Genomic DNA, 16,247 nt, shown 5'->3' with positions numbered 1-16,247 from the left:
TGAAATTTTCATCAAATAGGATTTTTTTTTTCCAAAAAACAACTAGTAGCTTAGAAACTACATTCAATTTTCTATATATTCTCTTCTTACATATTTTTAAAATAATGTTCACAACTTATTCAAATTTTCATGTCAAGTTGCATAACTCTGATTTTTCTGAAATTTCATTGCCACTTAAGGGCTTGTTTTGGCACACCATGATCCTGCACATACCCTTGAGTCAAGTCATTGATGTCTTCCTGTTATGATTGGTACATTTTTTTTATATCATGAGATAACCCGTTGTTATGATTGGTACATTGAAAGGACATGTCATGCAATTTGGAGGAATATGAGTTTACTCTATCTCATGAAGGAGAGAAATAAGTACATGCATACTTGGCTTCTACAAGAAGTGTACTAAAAGAGTCTATAAGACTAGAGTAATGGTAATGTCAATTTACAAAACTTAAGATCATCTTGTGAGTTTGCTCAACATCAAGGGGCGATAAATTGAATATTTAATTCATTCAAATGAATTGCATTGTGCCTCAATTGAGGTCTTTCTCATAGATATTAACAAACTCACTACACATAGTTTTAAAACAACATGAGAACATCTCTTTATAGAGATTGTATCTCCTAAAAAAAGGCCATTAAATGGACTACTTTGTTCCTTGCATTTGACATGCAATAACTCTAAACATAGAGCTCTAAAAATATTGTTGACCATGCATATGCATGCGAAGCATCACATGCCAACAATAAACGCAAACAAATCCTACTCATTGATAAATATTTACTCATAAATACAATAGAAATCCTTTTAATCCTTGACTAATACAATGCCAAGGAGGGATCTTAGATAATAAAACAAAACACATGCAATGATAGCATTTATAATCCAAACAATCCTTAGATATCATCCATTCATCTTTCTAACTTCCTTTACTATTTCTATTTGTTGTCAAGTATTTTCTCAATTCTAAAATCTTATTATGGTCATTACTTCTCTAGTAATATAGAGCTCTATCCAAGATTCCCAAACCTTTCATTCCATTAACATCATCTCCTCACGTGTCTTCCAAACGGACGCTAAGTTCAATCATCTTAAAACTAGTGTGGTCACCAGCTGAAACTCTATATTTCATCTCAAGGATACACTTTACAACATTGCATGGAAATATGTCCACAACAGGTGATAAGCTGCCAAAGCGGATAAGAAATTTCACATGAGAAGTCGAGTCTCTGCCCACCCAAGGGACTCCAAATTGAAAAATTAGCAACCTGCCATGTTCTCTTGTTTACTACAATCCAGCTCAACTTAATATTTTATATTAATTGCCTCCAAATTTTACCTTCTTTCCCACCTCATCAATTGACATAATTGTAGGCAACCCAATTGACTTATGGTTCGTTTTTTAATTCTCTCAACCTCACGTTATTTGATATTTCTCCAATCCATTAATCTCCATTGATTTATGTGCTGATTGTTCCAAATTTCTTTTGGCTTTGTATTTCTAGTTGATCGATTCCAATTAATTTATTTCATAGATCTTCTAACTTGTATTTTTTGCAATTACAACCTCTTCCCCAAAATGCATGAAATGTGTATTTCCCACGTTGGATTTTCTATGTTTTTATCCAATTCAAGAAGAAAACTAAATCCCCTTTGACGTGTGAAAATCCAAGCCCTTCAAAGAGAGCGTTTTTTAAGTAAATCAAAATCGATGATTTGTATGGGAGATGAGGGAAGAGCTTAATTTGTAGGTGAGATTGAGTATGTGGAGAGTAGTGTTGAAGTCATTGGTGTATAAAAAATGGGCTATAATGTTAGTTTATTTTTTGGATAGTTCATATAGACTAGTATATATATATATATTGAATAATGGGTAAGTGCACAAAGATGGTGGTCAAAAAGGGGTATAAGTCGACATTTGTTTTTCTGAAATCAGGTGAACCTGAATTTGGAGGCAAAATTTGAAAGTCATCCACTCAATATATGAAGATAATCAAAGAACAAATATTATAGTACTCTGAATCTAGTTTCCAAGCTACTAAACTTTTTAAAAATTGGATAATATTAAGGGGGTCAAATCCTTTGTGCACGAAAAACTAACCCTGATTTTTTTTCTTCTGAAAAACATAATATAGTGTCTGACGTGCACATCAAAAAAGTCATAGTTAGATTTATTATTTTGACAAATCCTTTGCAAAAAGATAGTTAAGAGTGAGTACTAGAAGATGTGTATTTTTTTGTAATTTTTTGTTCAGTATTTTTTTTTAATGATTTTTCCAATCGAGCACATCCTGAAAAATTAGGTATTTTTTCATGCGCAAAGTATAAGTTGCACTAAACAAATCGAAAATACAATTTATTTTTTAAATTGTAAAGAATCAAGTGCACTACAATAATATATAAAGTTTTTAAAATTTGGATAAGTATATCAAAAGTTATTCAAAAAATGGTGCACCTATGTCTGTGAGAACTATGGAGACACTGGGAAAAGAAATTCAATAATAATACATTATTGTTGTTCAAATTTAAAAAAAATTATATGGTTAGAAAGCTCAAAAGATGGGTGAAAATATGGTGGCAATTTTAGAAATGCCCACTTGATGAAGTGTAAACATGATGATGACAAAGTCGATAAACCAAGTTGATAAAATAAAACACATCAAAAATGATAGAAATAGAGGGAAATCAAACTTCCAAACCGTAGCTTTGTCATCCAGGCCTATTTTCAAGCCTAAACAATCAAAAGTGCGTATGGGGTACTTATGGTGTAAGAAGTGTGTACGCGCTCTTTTTACTATAAACAACATGTATTCTTTCTTTTTACTATAAACAGTGCGTATGCGCTATTGTATAATATGATATTGTATATATAATATGTGTATATACATATATTATATAATATATATATCTCTGTGTGTGTGTGTGTATATATAATATATTAAGTATATATATATACATGTAAGTGTATTGTCTCCCCCTCTCAAACGCATACAAGGTCTCTCTCTCTCTCCCCTTATCCTTTCCTCCATACCCCATCCCTCTCTCTCTCCCTCCCTCTCTCCCCTTCTCCCTTCCTCCATACCTCATCCCTCCCTCTCTCCCCTTATCCCTTCCTCCATACCCCATCCCCCCGCCCCCCCTCTCTCTCTCTCTCTCTCTCTCTCTCTCCTTCTCCCTTCCTCCTCTCTCTCTTTCCTTCTCCCTTCCTCCATACTCCATCCCTCTTTCTCTTCTCTCTTTCCCTCCCTCCATACCCCACTGCAACTGTATTTGCACTTCTATAGAAGTAAGTAAATTTATTTCTTGTCTGCAACTTCCTCTTTGATTTTTATCATGTATGCTCTCCTAAGAAAATTAATTGATGGATTTGTGTGTGTATATTGAATAGGAGGAATAAGGTTTGAAATTGAACCACGGGTGTAATACCATGACAAACAAGGATACCTACAACAAAATTCTTCTCGAATGTGTTTTTAATGAGCATAGCAAATGTGGAAAATAGTGTCAACAAAGCAACATGATGAGTTAGAGTACCTGCAATATGTTTTTCAGAAGGAAACAACCGGTAGGAAGAGAAAGAGGGAGAGTAACACATATGATGTCTTGGAGAATGATAGTGGTGGGTATGCAAGAGTTCCCATGTTGTTACACAATGCTTGTCACCTAAAGAAATTAAAGTTTTTTGTATGCATGGCAGTGGTAGTATATGATGATCATCACTTGTCAAACGGCTTGGAACAGTACATACCCATGAAAGAAATCAAGTGTGTAATTCCTATAGTCACAATCGAGATCAGTCTTATAACCTTGCAAATTTAATAGCATCATATGTTTTAGAACTTAGGTAGTACTCTTAGGGTTAGGACAAGCTCTTACACTTGCTTTTTAGCGAAGCCTCATTGTTTGTTTTCTTGGAGTCTCATTGTATGATGTTTTATTCATAACTTTAAATTTAATATATCATTTTATTAGCCCACCATATGACCCCTTAGGTGTCATTAGAGGTCATATGGTGTCCTATGACCCCTTAAGACACCATATGACCCCTTAAGACACCACACGACCTATAAAAACACCATATGGTTTCCTAAGGGGTCATAGGATGTCATATGACCCCTCGGGAAACCAATGACCCATAACAACACCATATGGTGTTCTAAAGGGTCATATGGTGTTCTGTGACCCCTTAGGACACTATTTGGTGTCGTTATAGGTCCTATAGTGTGCTAAGGGATAATATAGTGTCATATGACCCCTTAGGACACCCTATGACCCCTTAGATGTTGTTAGGGGTCATATTGTGTCCTGGATTCGATATCTCTTCCTCTCCCTTCCCCGCCACCGCCCCCCCCCTCTCTCTCTCTCTCTCTCTCTCTTTCTCCTTCTCCCTTCCTCCATACCCCATCCCTCTTTCTCTACTTCTCTCCCTCCCTCTTTCTCTTCCTCTTTAATTCCTATGGTCACAATCGAGATCAATCCTATAACCTTGTAAATTTAATAGCATCATATGTTTTAGAACTTAGGCAATACTCTTAGGTTTAGGTCAAGCTATTACACTTAGCTATATCAAAAATAAACTACTGAAGTTCTATTGTATGATGTTCTATTCATAACTTTAAATTTAATATATCATTTTATTAGCCCACTATACGACCCATAACAATGAGAGGCTCAAAAGGAAAGACAAAGGCAGCGTATGAAGAAATTGTGTGACATAAGAGCAATGGGAGAAGAAGGTATGTCATCCTCAACATCTCAATTCGATTTACTTAATGAACATAATGCATCTAATGCAATTGAAGAAGAGACATTTGATTTACCATATGAATCTAATGCAGTTGAAGAAGATACCACATTGAATAATCAATTAAATGATGAACATACACCACCTCTATTTGATGAATTGAATGTACATAATGCACCAATGTTAACGCCTCCTAGAATCATTCGTAGGAAACCAAAGTATCTAATTGACATTGATGAGAATATCTTGAAGCCAATACCCAATAAAATGAATGAATGAACTCGTAGGAGAATGGTTAAAAGAATATGGCAAAACTATTTTGAAAACTCAAATCAAACCGCAAGATGTCAATTAATTGTTCAAATGATTAAAAATTTGAATTTTAGAGAGACAATGAAAATTCTAGGCCTAAGATCATCTGAAAGTAACAGTGAAAGAACTATTGTGAGAAATCTATTTGATGCATATCAAGCTATAGGTTCAAAATCATGTGCTAAAGATTCTAATGCTACTTGGTCGTGTCATTACATCAACCATAATGAGCAAGAAAATAAAAAAAGATCGTTTGATAAACAAAATAAGTAAGTCATTAAACGTTAGTAGAACAACATTAAGTAAAGCATTAAAGAGGCGGGAAAAAATAGAGGAACCTACCAATAATTCTCTTTGGGCATTCTCGAGTAGACTACCACGCAAAGACAAGGTTGTTGTTGATGCACTAAGAACATTAATTGAAATTTTTTGGCATGACAACACAAGAGTTTCTTCCAACCAAAGAGGTGTTGTTAGAAGGCGAATTGGGTCTACAAATCATGAGCCACATGCCAAACACTATTTGGATATGAATCAAACTAAATTTTATGAAAGATTCCTTTAAAAGTTTCCTCAAATAAGAATTTTTCAAAGAGTTTTTGAAATGGCAAAACTTTTTATATTAAGATTAATCATGTACGCACCACGTGTTGTTGTAGGATGCATATTGAATTTTCCATGCACTATGATATTTTTCGTTTCTACTTTGCACACTAATGATGTTTTGCAGGAAAGCAATATACAAGCACCTCCTAAGTCGGTAAGAGAATTTATTTCAAGTGTGCTATGTAATAGACATGATGGTTGCATTTAATATAAGATGCCTTGTTTGGAAGGTTCTTGTGCTATATGTGGTGGTTTGCAATGTTTACCAAGATGCGTACATTTGGAGAGCACACATGAAATTGGTATGAAACTAGTTTCTTTCGAAAAATACAAGACAGTGACATATGGAGTCAAAGATGGAAAAGATTTGAAGAGATGTGAGCTAGTGAAAAATGATATATGTGTAGCTGAATTTATGAAAATGTTTCAAGAGAAACTAGTTTATGAGTACATAATGCATACACATAGATCTCGATGGTTAGATGAGAAATTCAAGTTATGTAAGGACACATTTCCTCTTGGCACCATTGTCTCTATCATTGATTTTGTTGAAAATTATACACTACAACCTCAAAATGAAGTGCAAACTATGTATTATCACTCTGCACAAGTTTCTATTTTTCTACACATAGCATTCATGCATGTAGATGATAGCACATAGGAGGATATAAAGGTTGTCAAAGAGTATCACTTCTACATAAGTGATGATCATACTCATTCATCAGAGTTTGTACGAGGATGCTTTAAATTTTTTTATGATAGTTTAAGGGAAAGGAATATACGATACAATCGACACTTAATATGGTCAGATAATTGCACCGCACAATTCAAGAATGCAAGTATGTTTTATTGGTTGAGAAGGATGCATATGAAAAGTGGTGTACAACATTTTTGGAATTTCACTGAGGTTGGACATGGTAAGGGAGAGCAGGATGGTGTAGGAGCATGTGTGAAAAGAGCCCTAGCTAGAGAAGAATTGAAGTACAAAGGTGGTGCTGAGTTGATAGATGCAGAAATAATTGTGCAATGGTGTAAGTCTACGATGGGTCCAGGTAATCTAGATACATCAATGGTTCGTAGATATTTTTGGTTGATCACTGAATCTAACATTGAAAACTGTCTAGATTGTTGTACAGTTGCATGATCGAGTGACATGCACTCATTTATGAGTTCAAATTCAAGTTCACTGGTAATTTATACGAGACAAATGATATGTTTTTGCTCTTCATGCATGTATTGTTTGTGGGAAGAATGTGAATCACAAGACTGGGTTGACAAATGGTTTTGTAGACCATTGGTTCCCATTGATTCATATCAAATTCCCAAAGCATTACAATTGAGCCAGATGGAGACATCAGTGGATTTTGACTATGTATCCGAACTAGTGGATTCAGGTGATTTTTTGAGTTAATTTTTTTGCAAGTATTCTTTTTGGTTCATTTTGTTGTACATCATACTTTATTTTTGGTATTAATTAACACTTTATAAAATGCAGGTCATGTGTATCCAGTTGTTGTAGAAGAGAACAATAAAGAAGGAACAAATTACTATTTGTATCGTTGTGTTGAGCCAAAAAGAAAATTGACAACCACAATCACTAACGAAGAGGGTATTGAGTACCCATTAGGGTTTGTTGTCATGACAGGAACATGGCTTCAGAGATACCCTATCAAGAATTCTGATCTTTGGTTGTTCGAGGACTTTGAAACACACAAACATATTCTTCATTTCTCTAACCTTGTTGTTGCAACAAATATTCATTTGATGAAGTATCGTGGTAGACCTCATAACAAAATTTTATGGAAAGTTCATGAATCTAACCACGAGGAAATACTTGACATAACACGGGTTAGAGCTGGTCCTGAAGGCTCACTTGATTGATTCTATGGTTCAGAGTAGAATGGTTTTGAGAAAATTTTGTATAAATCGTCGACAAATTGTTCTATATTCGTTTTTTGTATATATAAATGCCCACGAGCTGATTTTTACATGTTTAGGGGTATAATTTTATATATTTAAATGGAAATGAGCTGATCTATACATATGTACATGCCAAATTTTGTATATTAAAATGGCGATGATCTGAATCGCACATATTGTAATGCCAAATTTTGTGTAAAAGCCCATGAGATGATTTGTATATTAAAATGACAATGAGTTGAATCACACTTATTGTAATGCCAAATTTTGTATAAAAGCCCATGAGATGATTTGTAAGATATTTTTTTTGTATAATCAAATAGCCAAGAGCTGATTTGACCATATTTAGAGGCAAATTTTTGAATAATATGTGACAATGTTTTGTGACTATTTTATGTGTCAATGTTTTGTGACTATGTTTTGAGTATATGTGATGTGTCCCTGGTCAATCATGAGAATTCATGATTCTTGTATAATCATGGAGAATTATTTCAGTCATTATTGGGTCATAGGGGTCATAGATTGACACTAGATACAATTTGAGCAAAAATTGTCATTGTTGTCAAAAAAATTGTCAAAAAAGTTGTCAAAAAAGTTGTCAAGCAACTTCTACATTGCGTCGGCAGGGTATGAATCTCGACGTTCTAGCACTTTGGGATACATGAGAGGGGAATGTCTAGCATAAACCTACCCACCCGGATGCACTTGTGATGTCGGTTTGTGCACACGACGAACCGAATCAATTCTAGCTAATCCTGCAACTTTGTATTGCATGCAACTGATGGTTTTTGCAGTAGGTGAGAAATGCTACCAATTGAAAATGGCTCTGAGTCATCAAAAAATGAAATAGGCCATTGTAGAGGAGCCTCATGTGACCCCACGGGTTCAAACGGATTGACCATATATGTCTTTGATTTCAAGAAACAATCCGTCAAATTTTGACCTTTTTTTGGACTCAGAGCACTTGAGAGATCCCCCTGGTACGGTATGACTCTCGATGTTTTAGTGCTTTGGGATGCACGAGAGGTGAATGCCTAGTGTAAAATTGCCCACCCGGATTCTCTCGTGACGTCGGTTTGTGCACATGACGAACCGAATCAATTCTAGCCAATCTTGCAACTTTGCATTTCATGCAACTGACGGTTTTTGCAGCAGGCGAAAAAATGCTACCAATTGAAAAGGGTTCCGAGTCGTCAAAAACTGAGATAGGCCATTGTAAAGGAGTCTCACGCGACCCCACGGGTTCAAATGGATCGAACACAAGTGTGTCCTGGATTTCAAGAAACAATCCATCAAATTTTGACAATTTTTTGGACTCATGGCACTTGAGAGATCACCCCGGTACGGTATGACTCTCAACGTTCCGACTCTTTGGGATGCACAACAGGAGAATTCCTAGCATAAAATTTTCCACTCAGACGCACTTGTGATGTCAGTTTGTGCACACGATGAACCAAATCAATTCTAGCCAATCTTGCAACTTTGCATTGCATGCAATTGATGATTTTTGTAGCAAGCAAAAAAATGCTACCTATTGAAAATGGCTCCGAGTCATCAAAAAATGAGATAGGTCATTGTAGAGGAGTCTCACACGACCCCACGGGTTCAAACAGATCAACCATATGTGTCCTGAATTTCAAGAAACAGTCAATCAAATTTTGACAATTTTTTGGACTCAGGGCACTTGAGAGATCACACCGGTATGGTATGACTCTTGACGTTCCTATGCTTTGGGATGCATGACAAGGGCATGCCTAGCATAAACCTTCCCGCCTGGACGTTCTCGCGATGTCAGTTTGTGCACATGATGAACAAAATTTGACCTTTGAGAGCGTGAGGGTGCTCTTGCACCAAACACATATTGTTGTTTATATTCATATTGTTGATTTTTGTTGTTTATATTCATATTGTTGATTACATATGCAAATATTCATTTAAATTTATAAAAGAGCAGCCACCAAATACATCGAATACACAATAAAGAACTGAATACAAGGAGTTTTGTAGGGTTAATTAAACATTTTAGAAATTTTATCAAATCATATTCCACGATTGCAATATTTTATATCATATATTTTTGTTGTTTATATTCATATTGTTGATTACATAGGCAAATAATTAATTAAATTTATAAAAGGACAACCACAAAATACAACGAATACAAAATAATGAACTTAGTACACATTTATTGGATTGAATATCGATATATATATATAAGTCATGTCTGCCAAGTCAATACAATTATTACAAAAATGTGGCATATGCTATGTCCAAATCGATATAAAATAAAAATATAGAATATATCTACATGTATTGGTCACTATATGACCAAAACTAACACTATATGATCCTAAACTTGTGGTGGATAATCAGAATCAAGCCTCTTCGATGCAGTACGCGACTCTGTAGATGGCTACAAAACCACAATTCAGAAGCCAAGTTAGAATTCTTTTGTAGAAAATAGTTCACAATTAACAACATAACTATGCATTTAACTATAATTATTTTGCAATTGAAATGTAGATTACCTCATCGGCTGATCTAGGAGCTAATGTCTTCACTCTCCTCTCCTTGTCACTCTTAGGAGTTTTCTTGAAGACATACTTAAATGGATCCACGTTATGGCCGTACCGCGAAGGGGTCTATTGTTGATTAAATGTATAATTAATACAATGTAGTAACATAAATATATCAAAAACACTTAAAATCTATAATATAGAGAATAACGTACTTGTGCCTGAGATTCTTCTCCAATGGACAGAGGATGGCTAACCATCGATGTAGAAACTGTCGCTATTACCTATACAAAAAATGTTCAAAGATTAAATACAATTAATATAATGATAAGTATTGAAGGTTAAAAAAAATTAATTTTACATATCAAACAAAAGTGTACCGGATACTGAGATGCTTCTCCAGTGCATGGAGGAGGGTTCACCATTGATGAAATAGGTATGGATATTTCCTGTATGAAAAAATTATAAGATTATAATATATCACAAGTTCACATGTACGCGTGCATATAATCATGAAATCAAGAAAATAAAGTAGAGATACATACCTCCACCCTCTCTTGATCCACGGGCGAATCAGGTGCATTCAACAAATCCACATACTCAATGGCCGTTGTACACGTAAAATAGACAAAAAACACTAATCAATCTACAAACCCCAACTAATACTTGATTTCAACATTTTCAAACAATTGTACAACTAAAAATGTGTTCAATTACCTTCTTCCCACGTTTTGGCGTCTTTGAGGAATTCTTTTTCTTAGGATGAGCCCTAGATGTGGAGGGGGTACCCTAAAAAGAAAAATTAACATGAGATATTAGTACAAATAATAAATTAAACATAATTTTAAAAACCTAAAATGAAATGACTTGCATATTCCATCAAAACTATACATAAAAAGGGTTGTACAAAATATGATACCGTATAGCCTTGTAGGCTAAAATCGATCGTTGAGAGCATGATGTCATCAATCTGGGACATTTCGTCCCTTGTCAACACCTACCAACCAAAAATTGGACCAAGCATTAAGATAGTTACTATATCTTGTATTTTTTTGAATTCAAAGTGTACTATTCTATTTTAACATGTTACAAAATTTATACCTTAGGCATCGAAGTTGCAGCTATAGTAACTGGGGGAGGAGTATGGGATACCGCTGCTGCATCCTGAAATGCATATTATTTGTTTCAATTTAAATCGGCGTATAAATGAAAATTCATTTATGTAATTACAAATTTAAAGTGACTGATAAATAAAATGTTATGAATTCAAATCAACACACCTGTGTCTGTCGTTCATGGGCAAACACCATGTCCATCAACTCATTAGTCAGTGCGAAATCCTCAGTTGTACGGGCCTGACATCTACTCCTGCAAATCGTGCACAGATGAGATGAGGATCCATCTGCACCGGCTGCATCATCTATTCCCAAGCATATCCCTAAGCAATTGACACACATATGCTGGATGGGCTCTTTGTCATCGCCTAATGGCTCATCATCCAATACAATAGGGTGTGCTAATGACGTCCCATGCTGGATGAAACTACCAGTCAACGTTGTGGTTGCCTGAAGAGTCTGTAGCTCCATCGACACTTTCATCTCTACTGGGACAACCTGATGTACCTTGGGTTTGGGTGCTAGGGGGCGGCGACTCTCCATGAGTAATCGCCTATGGGCTCCAGGTCTATCTTGGGCAGAGCCACCACCTCTACCATGGAACTCTCTCATGTAAAAATAGTTTGGGTGCACATTGAGCACAAACTCACAATATACTTTTCTCAAAAAATATAATGGCACCTTATAATTATTACAAGGTGGATCATCAAAGACCATCCACCACCTCTGCCAAAAAAGATTCTTCATCTGCACATTGGTCCACCAATGTATGGAAAACCTCTTTGCATTAAGAGGTAATGACTGACCAGTTTTGGGATCAACGAAAAGGGCACATATTTGTTGTTTAGTAATATTTTTATTTTTTACTCCAAAATATGATAGCCCATCGACATAGAATTGATGACACTTATCCCTAAAGCTTCCCCATTTGGTAATTTGTGTGGAAATAGCTATGGCACCACTAGCTAATGTTTCTAGGCTAGTGGCGAGGGATTGATGATGCTCAAGTTCAGATGTTTTCAATTTGACAATCAATCTATTGATTTTAGACATATTTTGTCCTAACTGATTAATTAATTGCTCCTATGTTTCGGGTATGCGGTCAAAAGGAGAAATTGGGTGTTGTTATTGTGGGTTTTTAGGAGGTGCATTTGGTTGTCCTTGTGGGTTTTCAAGAGGTGCACTTGGTTTCTCTTGTTGTGGATTAGAAGAATCTGGTTTTTGAAACAAAAAATGAAAAAACTTAATCAAAATTAATGAAATTAAATTCAAAATGTAAAACAAATTGAACAAACGGGAAGAAAGACAAAAATAAACAAAAAATAACCTTGATCCATAGCCTAGAGGAGAAATCTAGCACCCCATTCGCAGTTTAGGAGATAAAATGAAGAAAAAACAAAGTAAAAACGCGCTATTCATGGGTAAATGAGACCCAGTTTTTCTAAAAAAACTTTTTTTAACATGCACTGCGCATGTGATTTTCTTGGGATTATTAGCATGTACCATCTCATTTTCCTATAAGTATCGCCTATGCACTCATTTTCCTAGGCATATTGCGTACGCGCTCATTTTCCTAAAAGCAACGTGTATGTGCTACCCTCTCTAGGCTTAGGAAGAACAAACCTAAGCGCATACGTGGTGAATTCAAATTTTAGAGCTGCGTACGCGCTGCTTGTTTTTCCATGTTTTTTTTGGGTGGTGTCCACTTTTCTAACCACCATCTTTGTGCACATACCCTAATAATATATACATATATATAATACATTAAGAGAAATATTTTCATTTTTGAATGCCAGAACTCAATTTATAACCCGTGCTTGAAAAATTATGAAGTCCTTAAGTCTACCCTTCGTTGTCCATTTTACATTTTTGCAAGTTTGATCATCTCAAATTTGTGCGCCACATGAAACTATGAAATGCCTTTTTTCCACTAAGGAGCATTGAAGATCCATCTCGATATAGATGGATGGATCTCGTCCATTTTGTGTTTGCATAACCAATATCTTGAAAGATGCATGCCCCATGAAATTGCAAAATGGTCAGCATATTCATTCATTTGCCAACAAATACTTTTCTTGACACAGATCGACGATAATCATTCATTTTACACTTTCGCATACCTGAAGATCTTTCAGCTCATTCTCAAGAAAATCAAAGGTTGTTGTATCTTTGTACTGAGTTGGTGGGGCCATTTTTTGTAATTGCAAAAACATGCAATTACGCCATGTGGTTTGTGCCTGATTCTTGGATCCCGTAAAGGCTACGAGTCTTGCCATTTTAAATGAAAAGTTTCTAATGACTCCTAGATGAAATCTAAACCATTTGATCAATCAAATCAACAACTCAAATTCAACTCTGGCGAAAATGACTTATTGCAATGAATTGTTTGTGCGTATGGAGTAAATGCCACCTTAAACGACTACTTGATTCAAACCAAATTTTCAGCATTTAATTGCAAGAGATTTAAAATTTTGTGAGCTCAAGTGAAGAGTTTAGCACATCCTTATGTCAAAGAGAAGTTGTAGAATTTTTTTTTTCCATTGGTTAGGGTTTATTCATGTGATAAGCCAATAAGTTGATTTTCTAAAACTCATGTCTTATTTCGTCAAGAAATTTCAAAATTTTAGAAATTTCTTATTTGTTTGTGATAAATTAGGGGTTTTGTGATTAAAATTCTGCATTCTTGTAAATTTTAGGGTTGTTTGTTTAAAATTTGTTCAAAATTCTAGAATCCTAGTTACTCATAAAACCCTAGGTTTTAAAAATGGCTATATCCTCCAAAGGCACAAAGATCCACAATGATATCATTATACAATCAATAGGCTTCTCCAACACCAGTAAGAAAGCTCAAGGGTTTGGGATCCTCTAGGATTTTGTAATTGACCAATGCAAAGATTGTAGATATGCCATCATCTCCCAACTGTCTTCACCCTCTTCAAAAAAGGTTACAACAAGGCTAAAGAAGAACTTCCCATCTACAACATATGGAGATGCAATCTAGGGAAAATGGCGGTTCCCAGTTTATTTGTAAATTTTGACCTAATTAAAGCCCTCATGAAGGTCTATAATCGAGATGAAAGGGCCATATTCATTAAAGAGGGTAAGCACTTGATGAAGTTGAATAGATTAGTGATATGTGTGGTATTTAGAGTAAACAAAAATGTAGTATTGTCAAACAATATTGGTTCACTGAGAAAATAATTTGATAGGTTGAGTGGGATTTATAGAATTGGAAAACTTCCTAATTTTAGCCCTACAAAATTGATAGTAAAGGACAAGAAACTAACACCGAATATTCAACCCCATATTATTATGACATATTTGAGTCATATTTTAGAGATACTTTATTTTCCTTGTGTCAACTTCTTGGTGTTGATTATGAGCCAAGTATACCAATCCATTTTTTGGTGATGGTAGTAGGTTTACAATCAAGGGATCAAAATAGGCCCCTTGACTTTGCAGGGTATGTAGATGATAAAATCCACAAATCTCTTATTGATATAAAGAAAGATCCTCAAAGGGTCTATTTTAAATGGTATTCTCTATTGATGAAAGTAGAAGCAGGAAAATTCAAAGTAAAGGAAATTGAGGATAATGAATATTTGTCTATCCAAGAATGGACATGTATCTAGGGTAGGCACTACGAGGCATTTGATTATTTTTTATTTGAATAATACTTTGTTAAGGAGAAATTATACTAGTTAATTAGGTGAAAAAGTTGAATGGAGATTATCAGAACTAGTTAGGAAATTCTTGACGCCTAAGGCTATGATACCTAAATCCAAAATTAGCCATAATTGGGGAGATTGGTTTCATTTTAACGATAACATAATGATAAGAGTTTATGGCTCACTAGGAGGGCCCCATGTGCTCCACAAGTCTATACTTGATATGATTTCAATTCTTAAAATCAATTGGTAGATGAATGAAGATGATAAGACACATCTTAAGGTCCCAAAAGAGGGACAATTTCAGCTTTCTACCTTAAAATTTTTAGATTTCCAAGTATTGGCCAAGGAGGCCCTTGAGTAAATAATCAATTATTGGACTCCATTTAGGGAGGGAAGATAACCCTGGCCCATTTGACCCAAAGGGTTTCATTAAGGATATTAGAACCTCATATAATATGTTAGGTTTATTTCACCAATATGAGGAGTCTGAGGATATAATTAGGAATTAGCAAACATATGTTGAGTTAAGCTTATAGAGGTAAAAATTTATTTATTCGCAGGATGAGCAGGAACGAGAGTTTTGCAAGCGGTTGTGCTAGGGTTTCTTTCGCCGAAGAGGGCGGTGAGGGTGAGGATGAGGGAGATCTGAATGAGGCACCAGACGGTCTGGTGCAAGCCCCTCTGTGGCTTCGGTTCTTGCCTCTGATGAATACTAAGAGGGGGGGTGAATTAGTATACCAAAAAACACTAAACTCAAACACTTAAATAGTTTAGCAGGTAACCGATATGACAAATTTATAAATAAACCGGTTAAGATAAATGCAAACCAAATAGAAAACAAAGCATTCACCCACAAGAGCACAATCACCATAACACAAGAAGTTTGGATGCGGAAACCTAAATGGGAAAAACCACGGTGAGTAGAAACTCACAAGTAACTATTTGCAGAATAGAAACCAGATCGGTTAAGGTCATACAATGTTCTTCACCAGAACAGATCCTATTAGGAATCTAGATCTCTGTTAGGAGATAAGTCTTGTTAAAGACTACCTTGTGAGAGGATTTCAGATTCACAGTTGTGAACCACCTTGTTAGAGGATTTACAAAGGCTTTGCTAGCCCTACCTGGTTAAGGGTTTCAGACTTGTCGAAGATGTGAGTAATCAACAAGTGAGTGATCTAGATACTAGCACAGTATGCTTGGTTAGATCCCTGATAGCTCATTGTTAATGCATTTCAGCATTACTTCAGTCTTCAATATCTCCACACTCCTTTTCTTCACACAGACCTAATATTTTTTTCTATGATGACACATACAAACCCTCATCACCTACTAAAACCCTAGAAATGTTTCCCTTATAAAGGA

Source organism: Cryptomeria japonica, chromosome 11 (genome assembly GCF_030272615.1).
Source record: "Cryptomeria japonica chromosome 11, Sugi_1.0, whole genome shotgun sequence".
Classification (NCBI taxonomy): domain Eukaryota; kingdom Viridiplantae; phylum Streptophyta; class Pinopsida; order Cupressales; family Cupressaceae; genus Cryptomeria; species Cryptomeria japonica.
Note: the sequence above shows the minus strand (reverse complement) of the source record.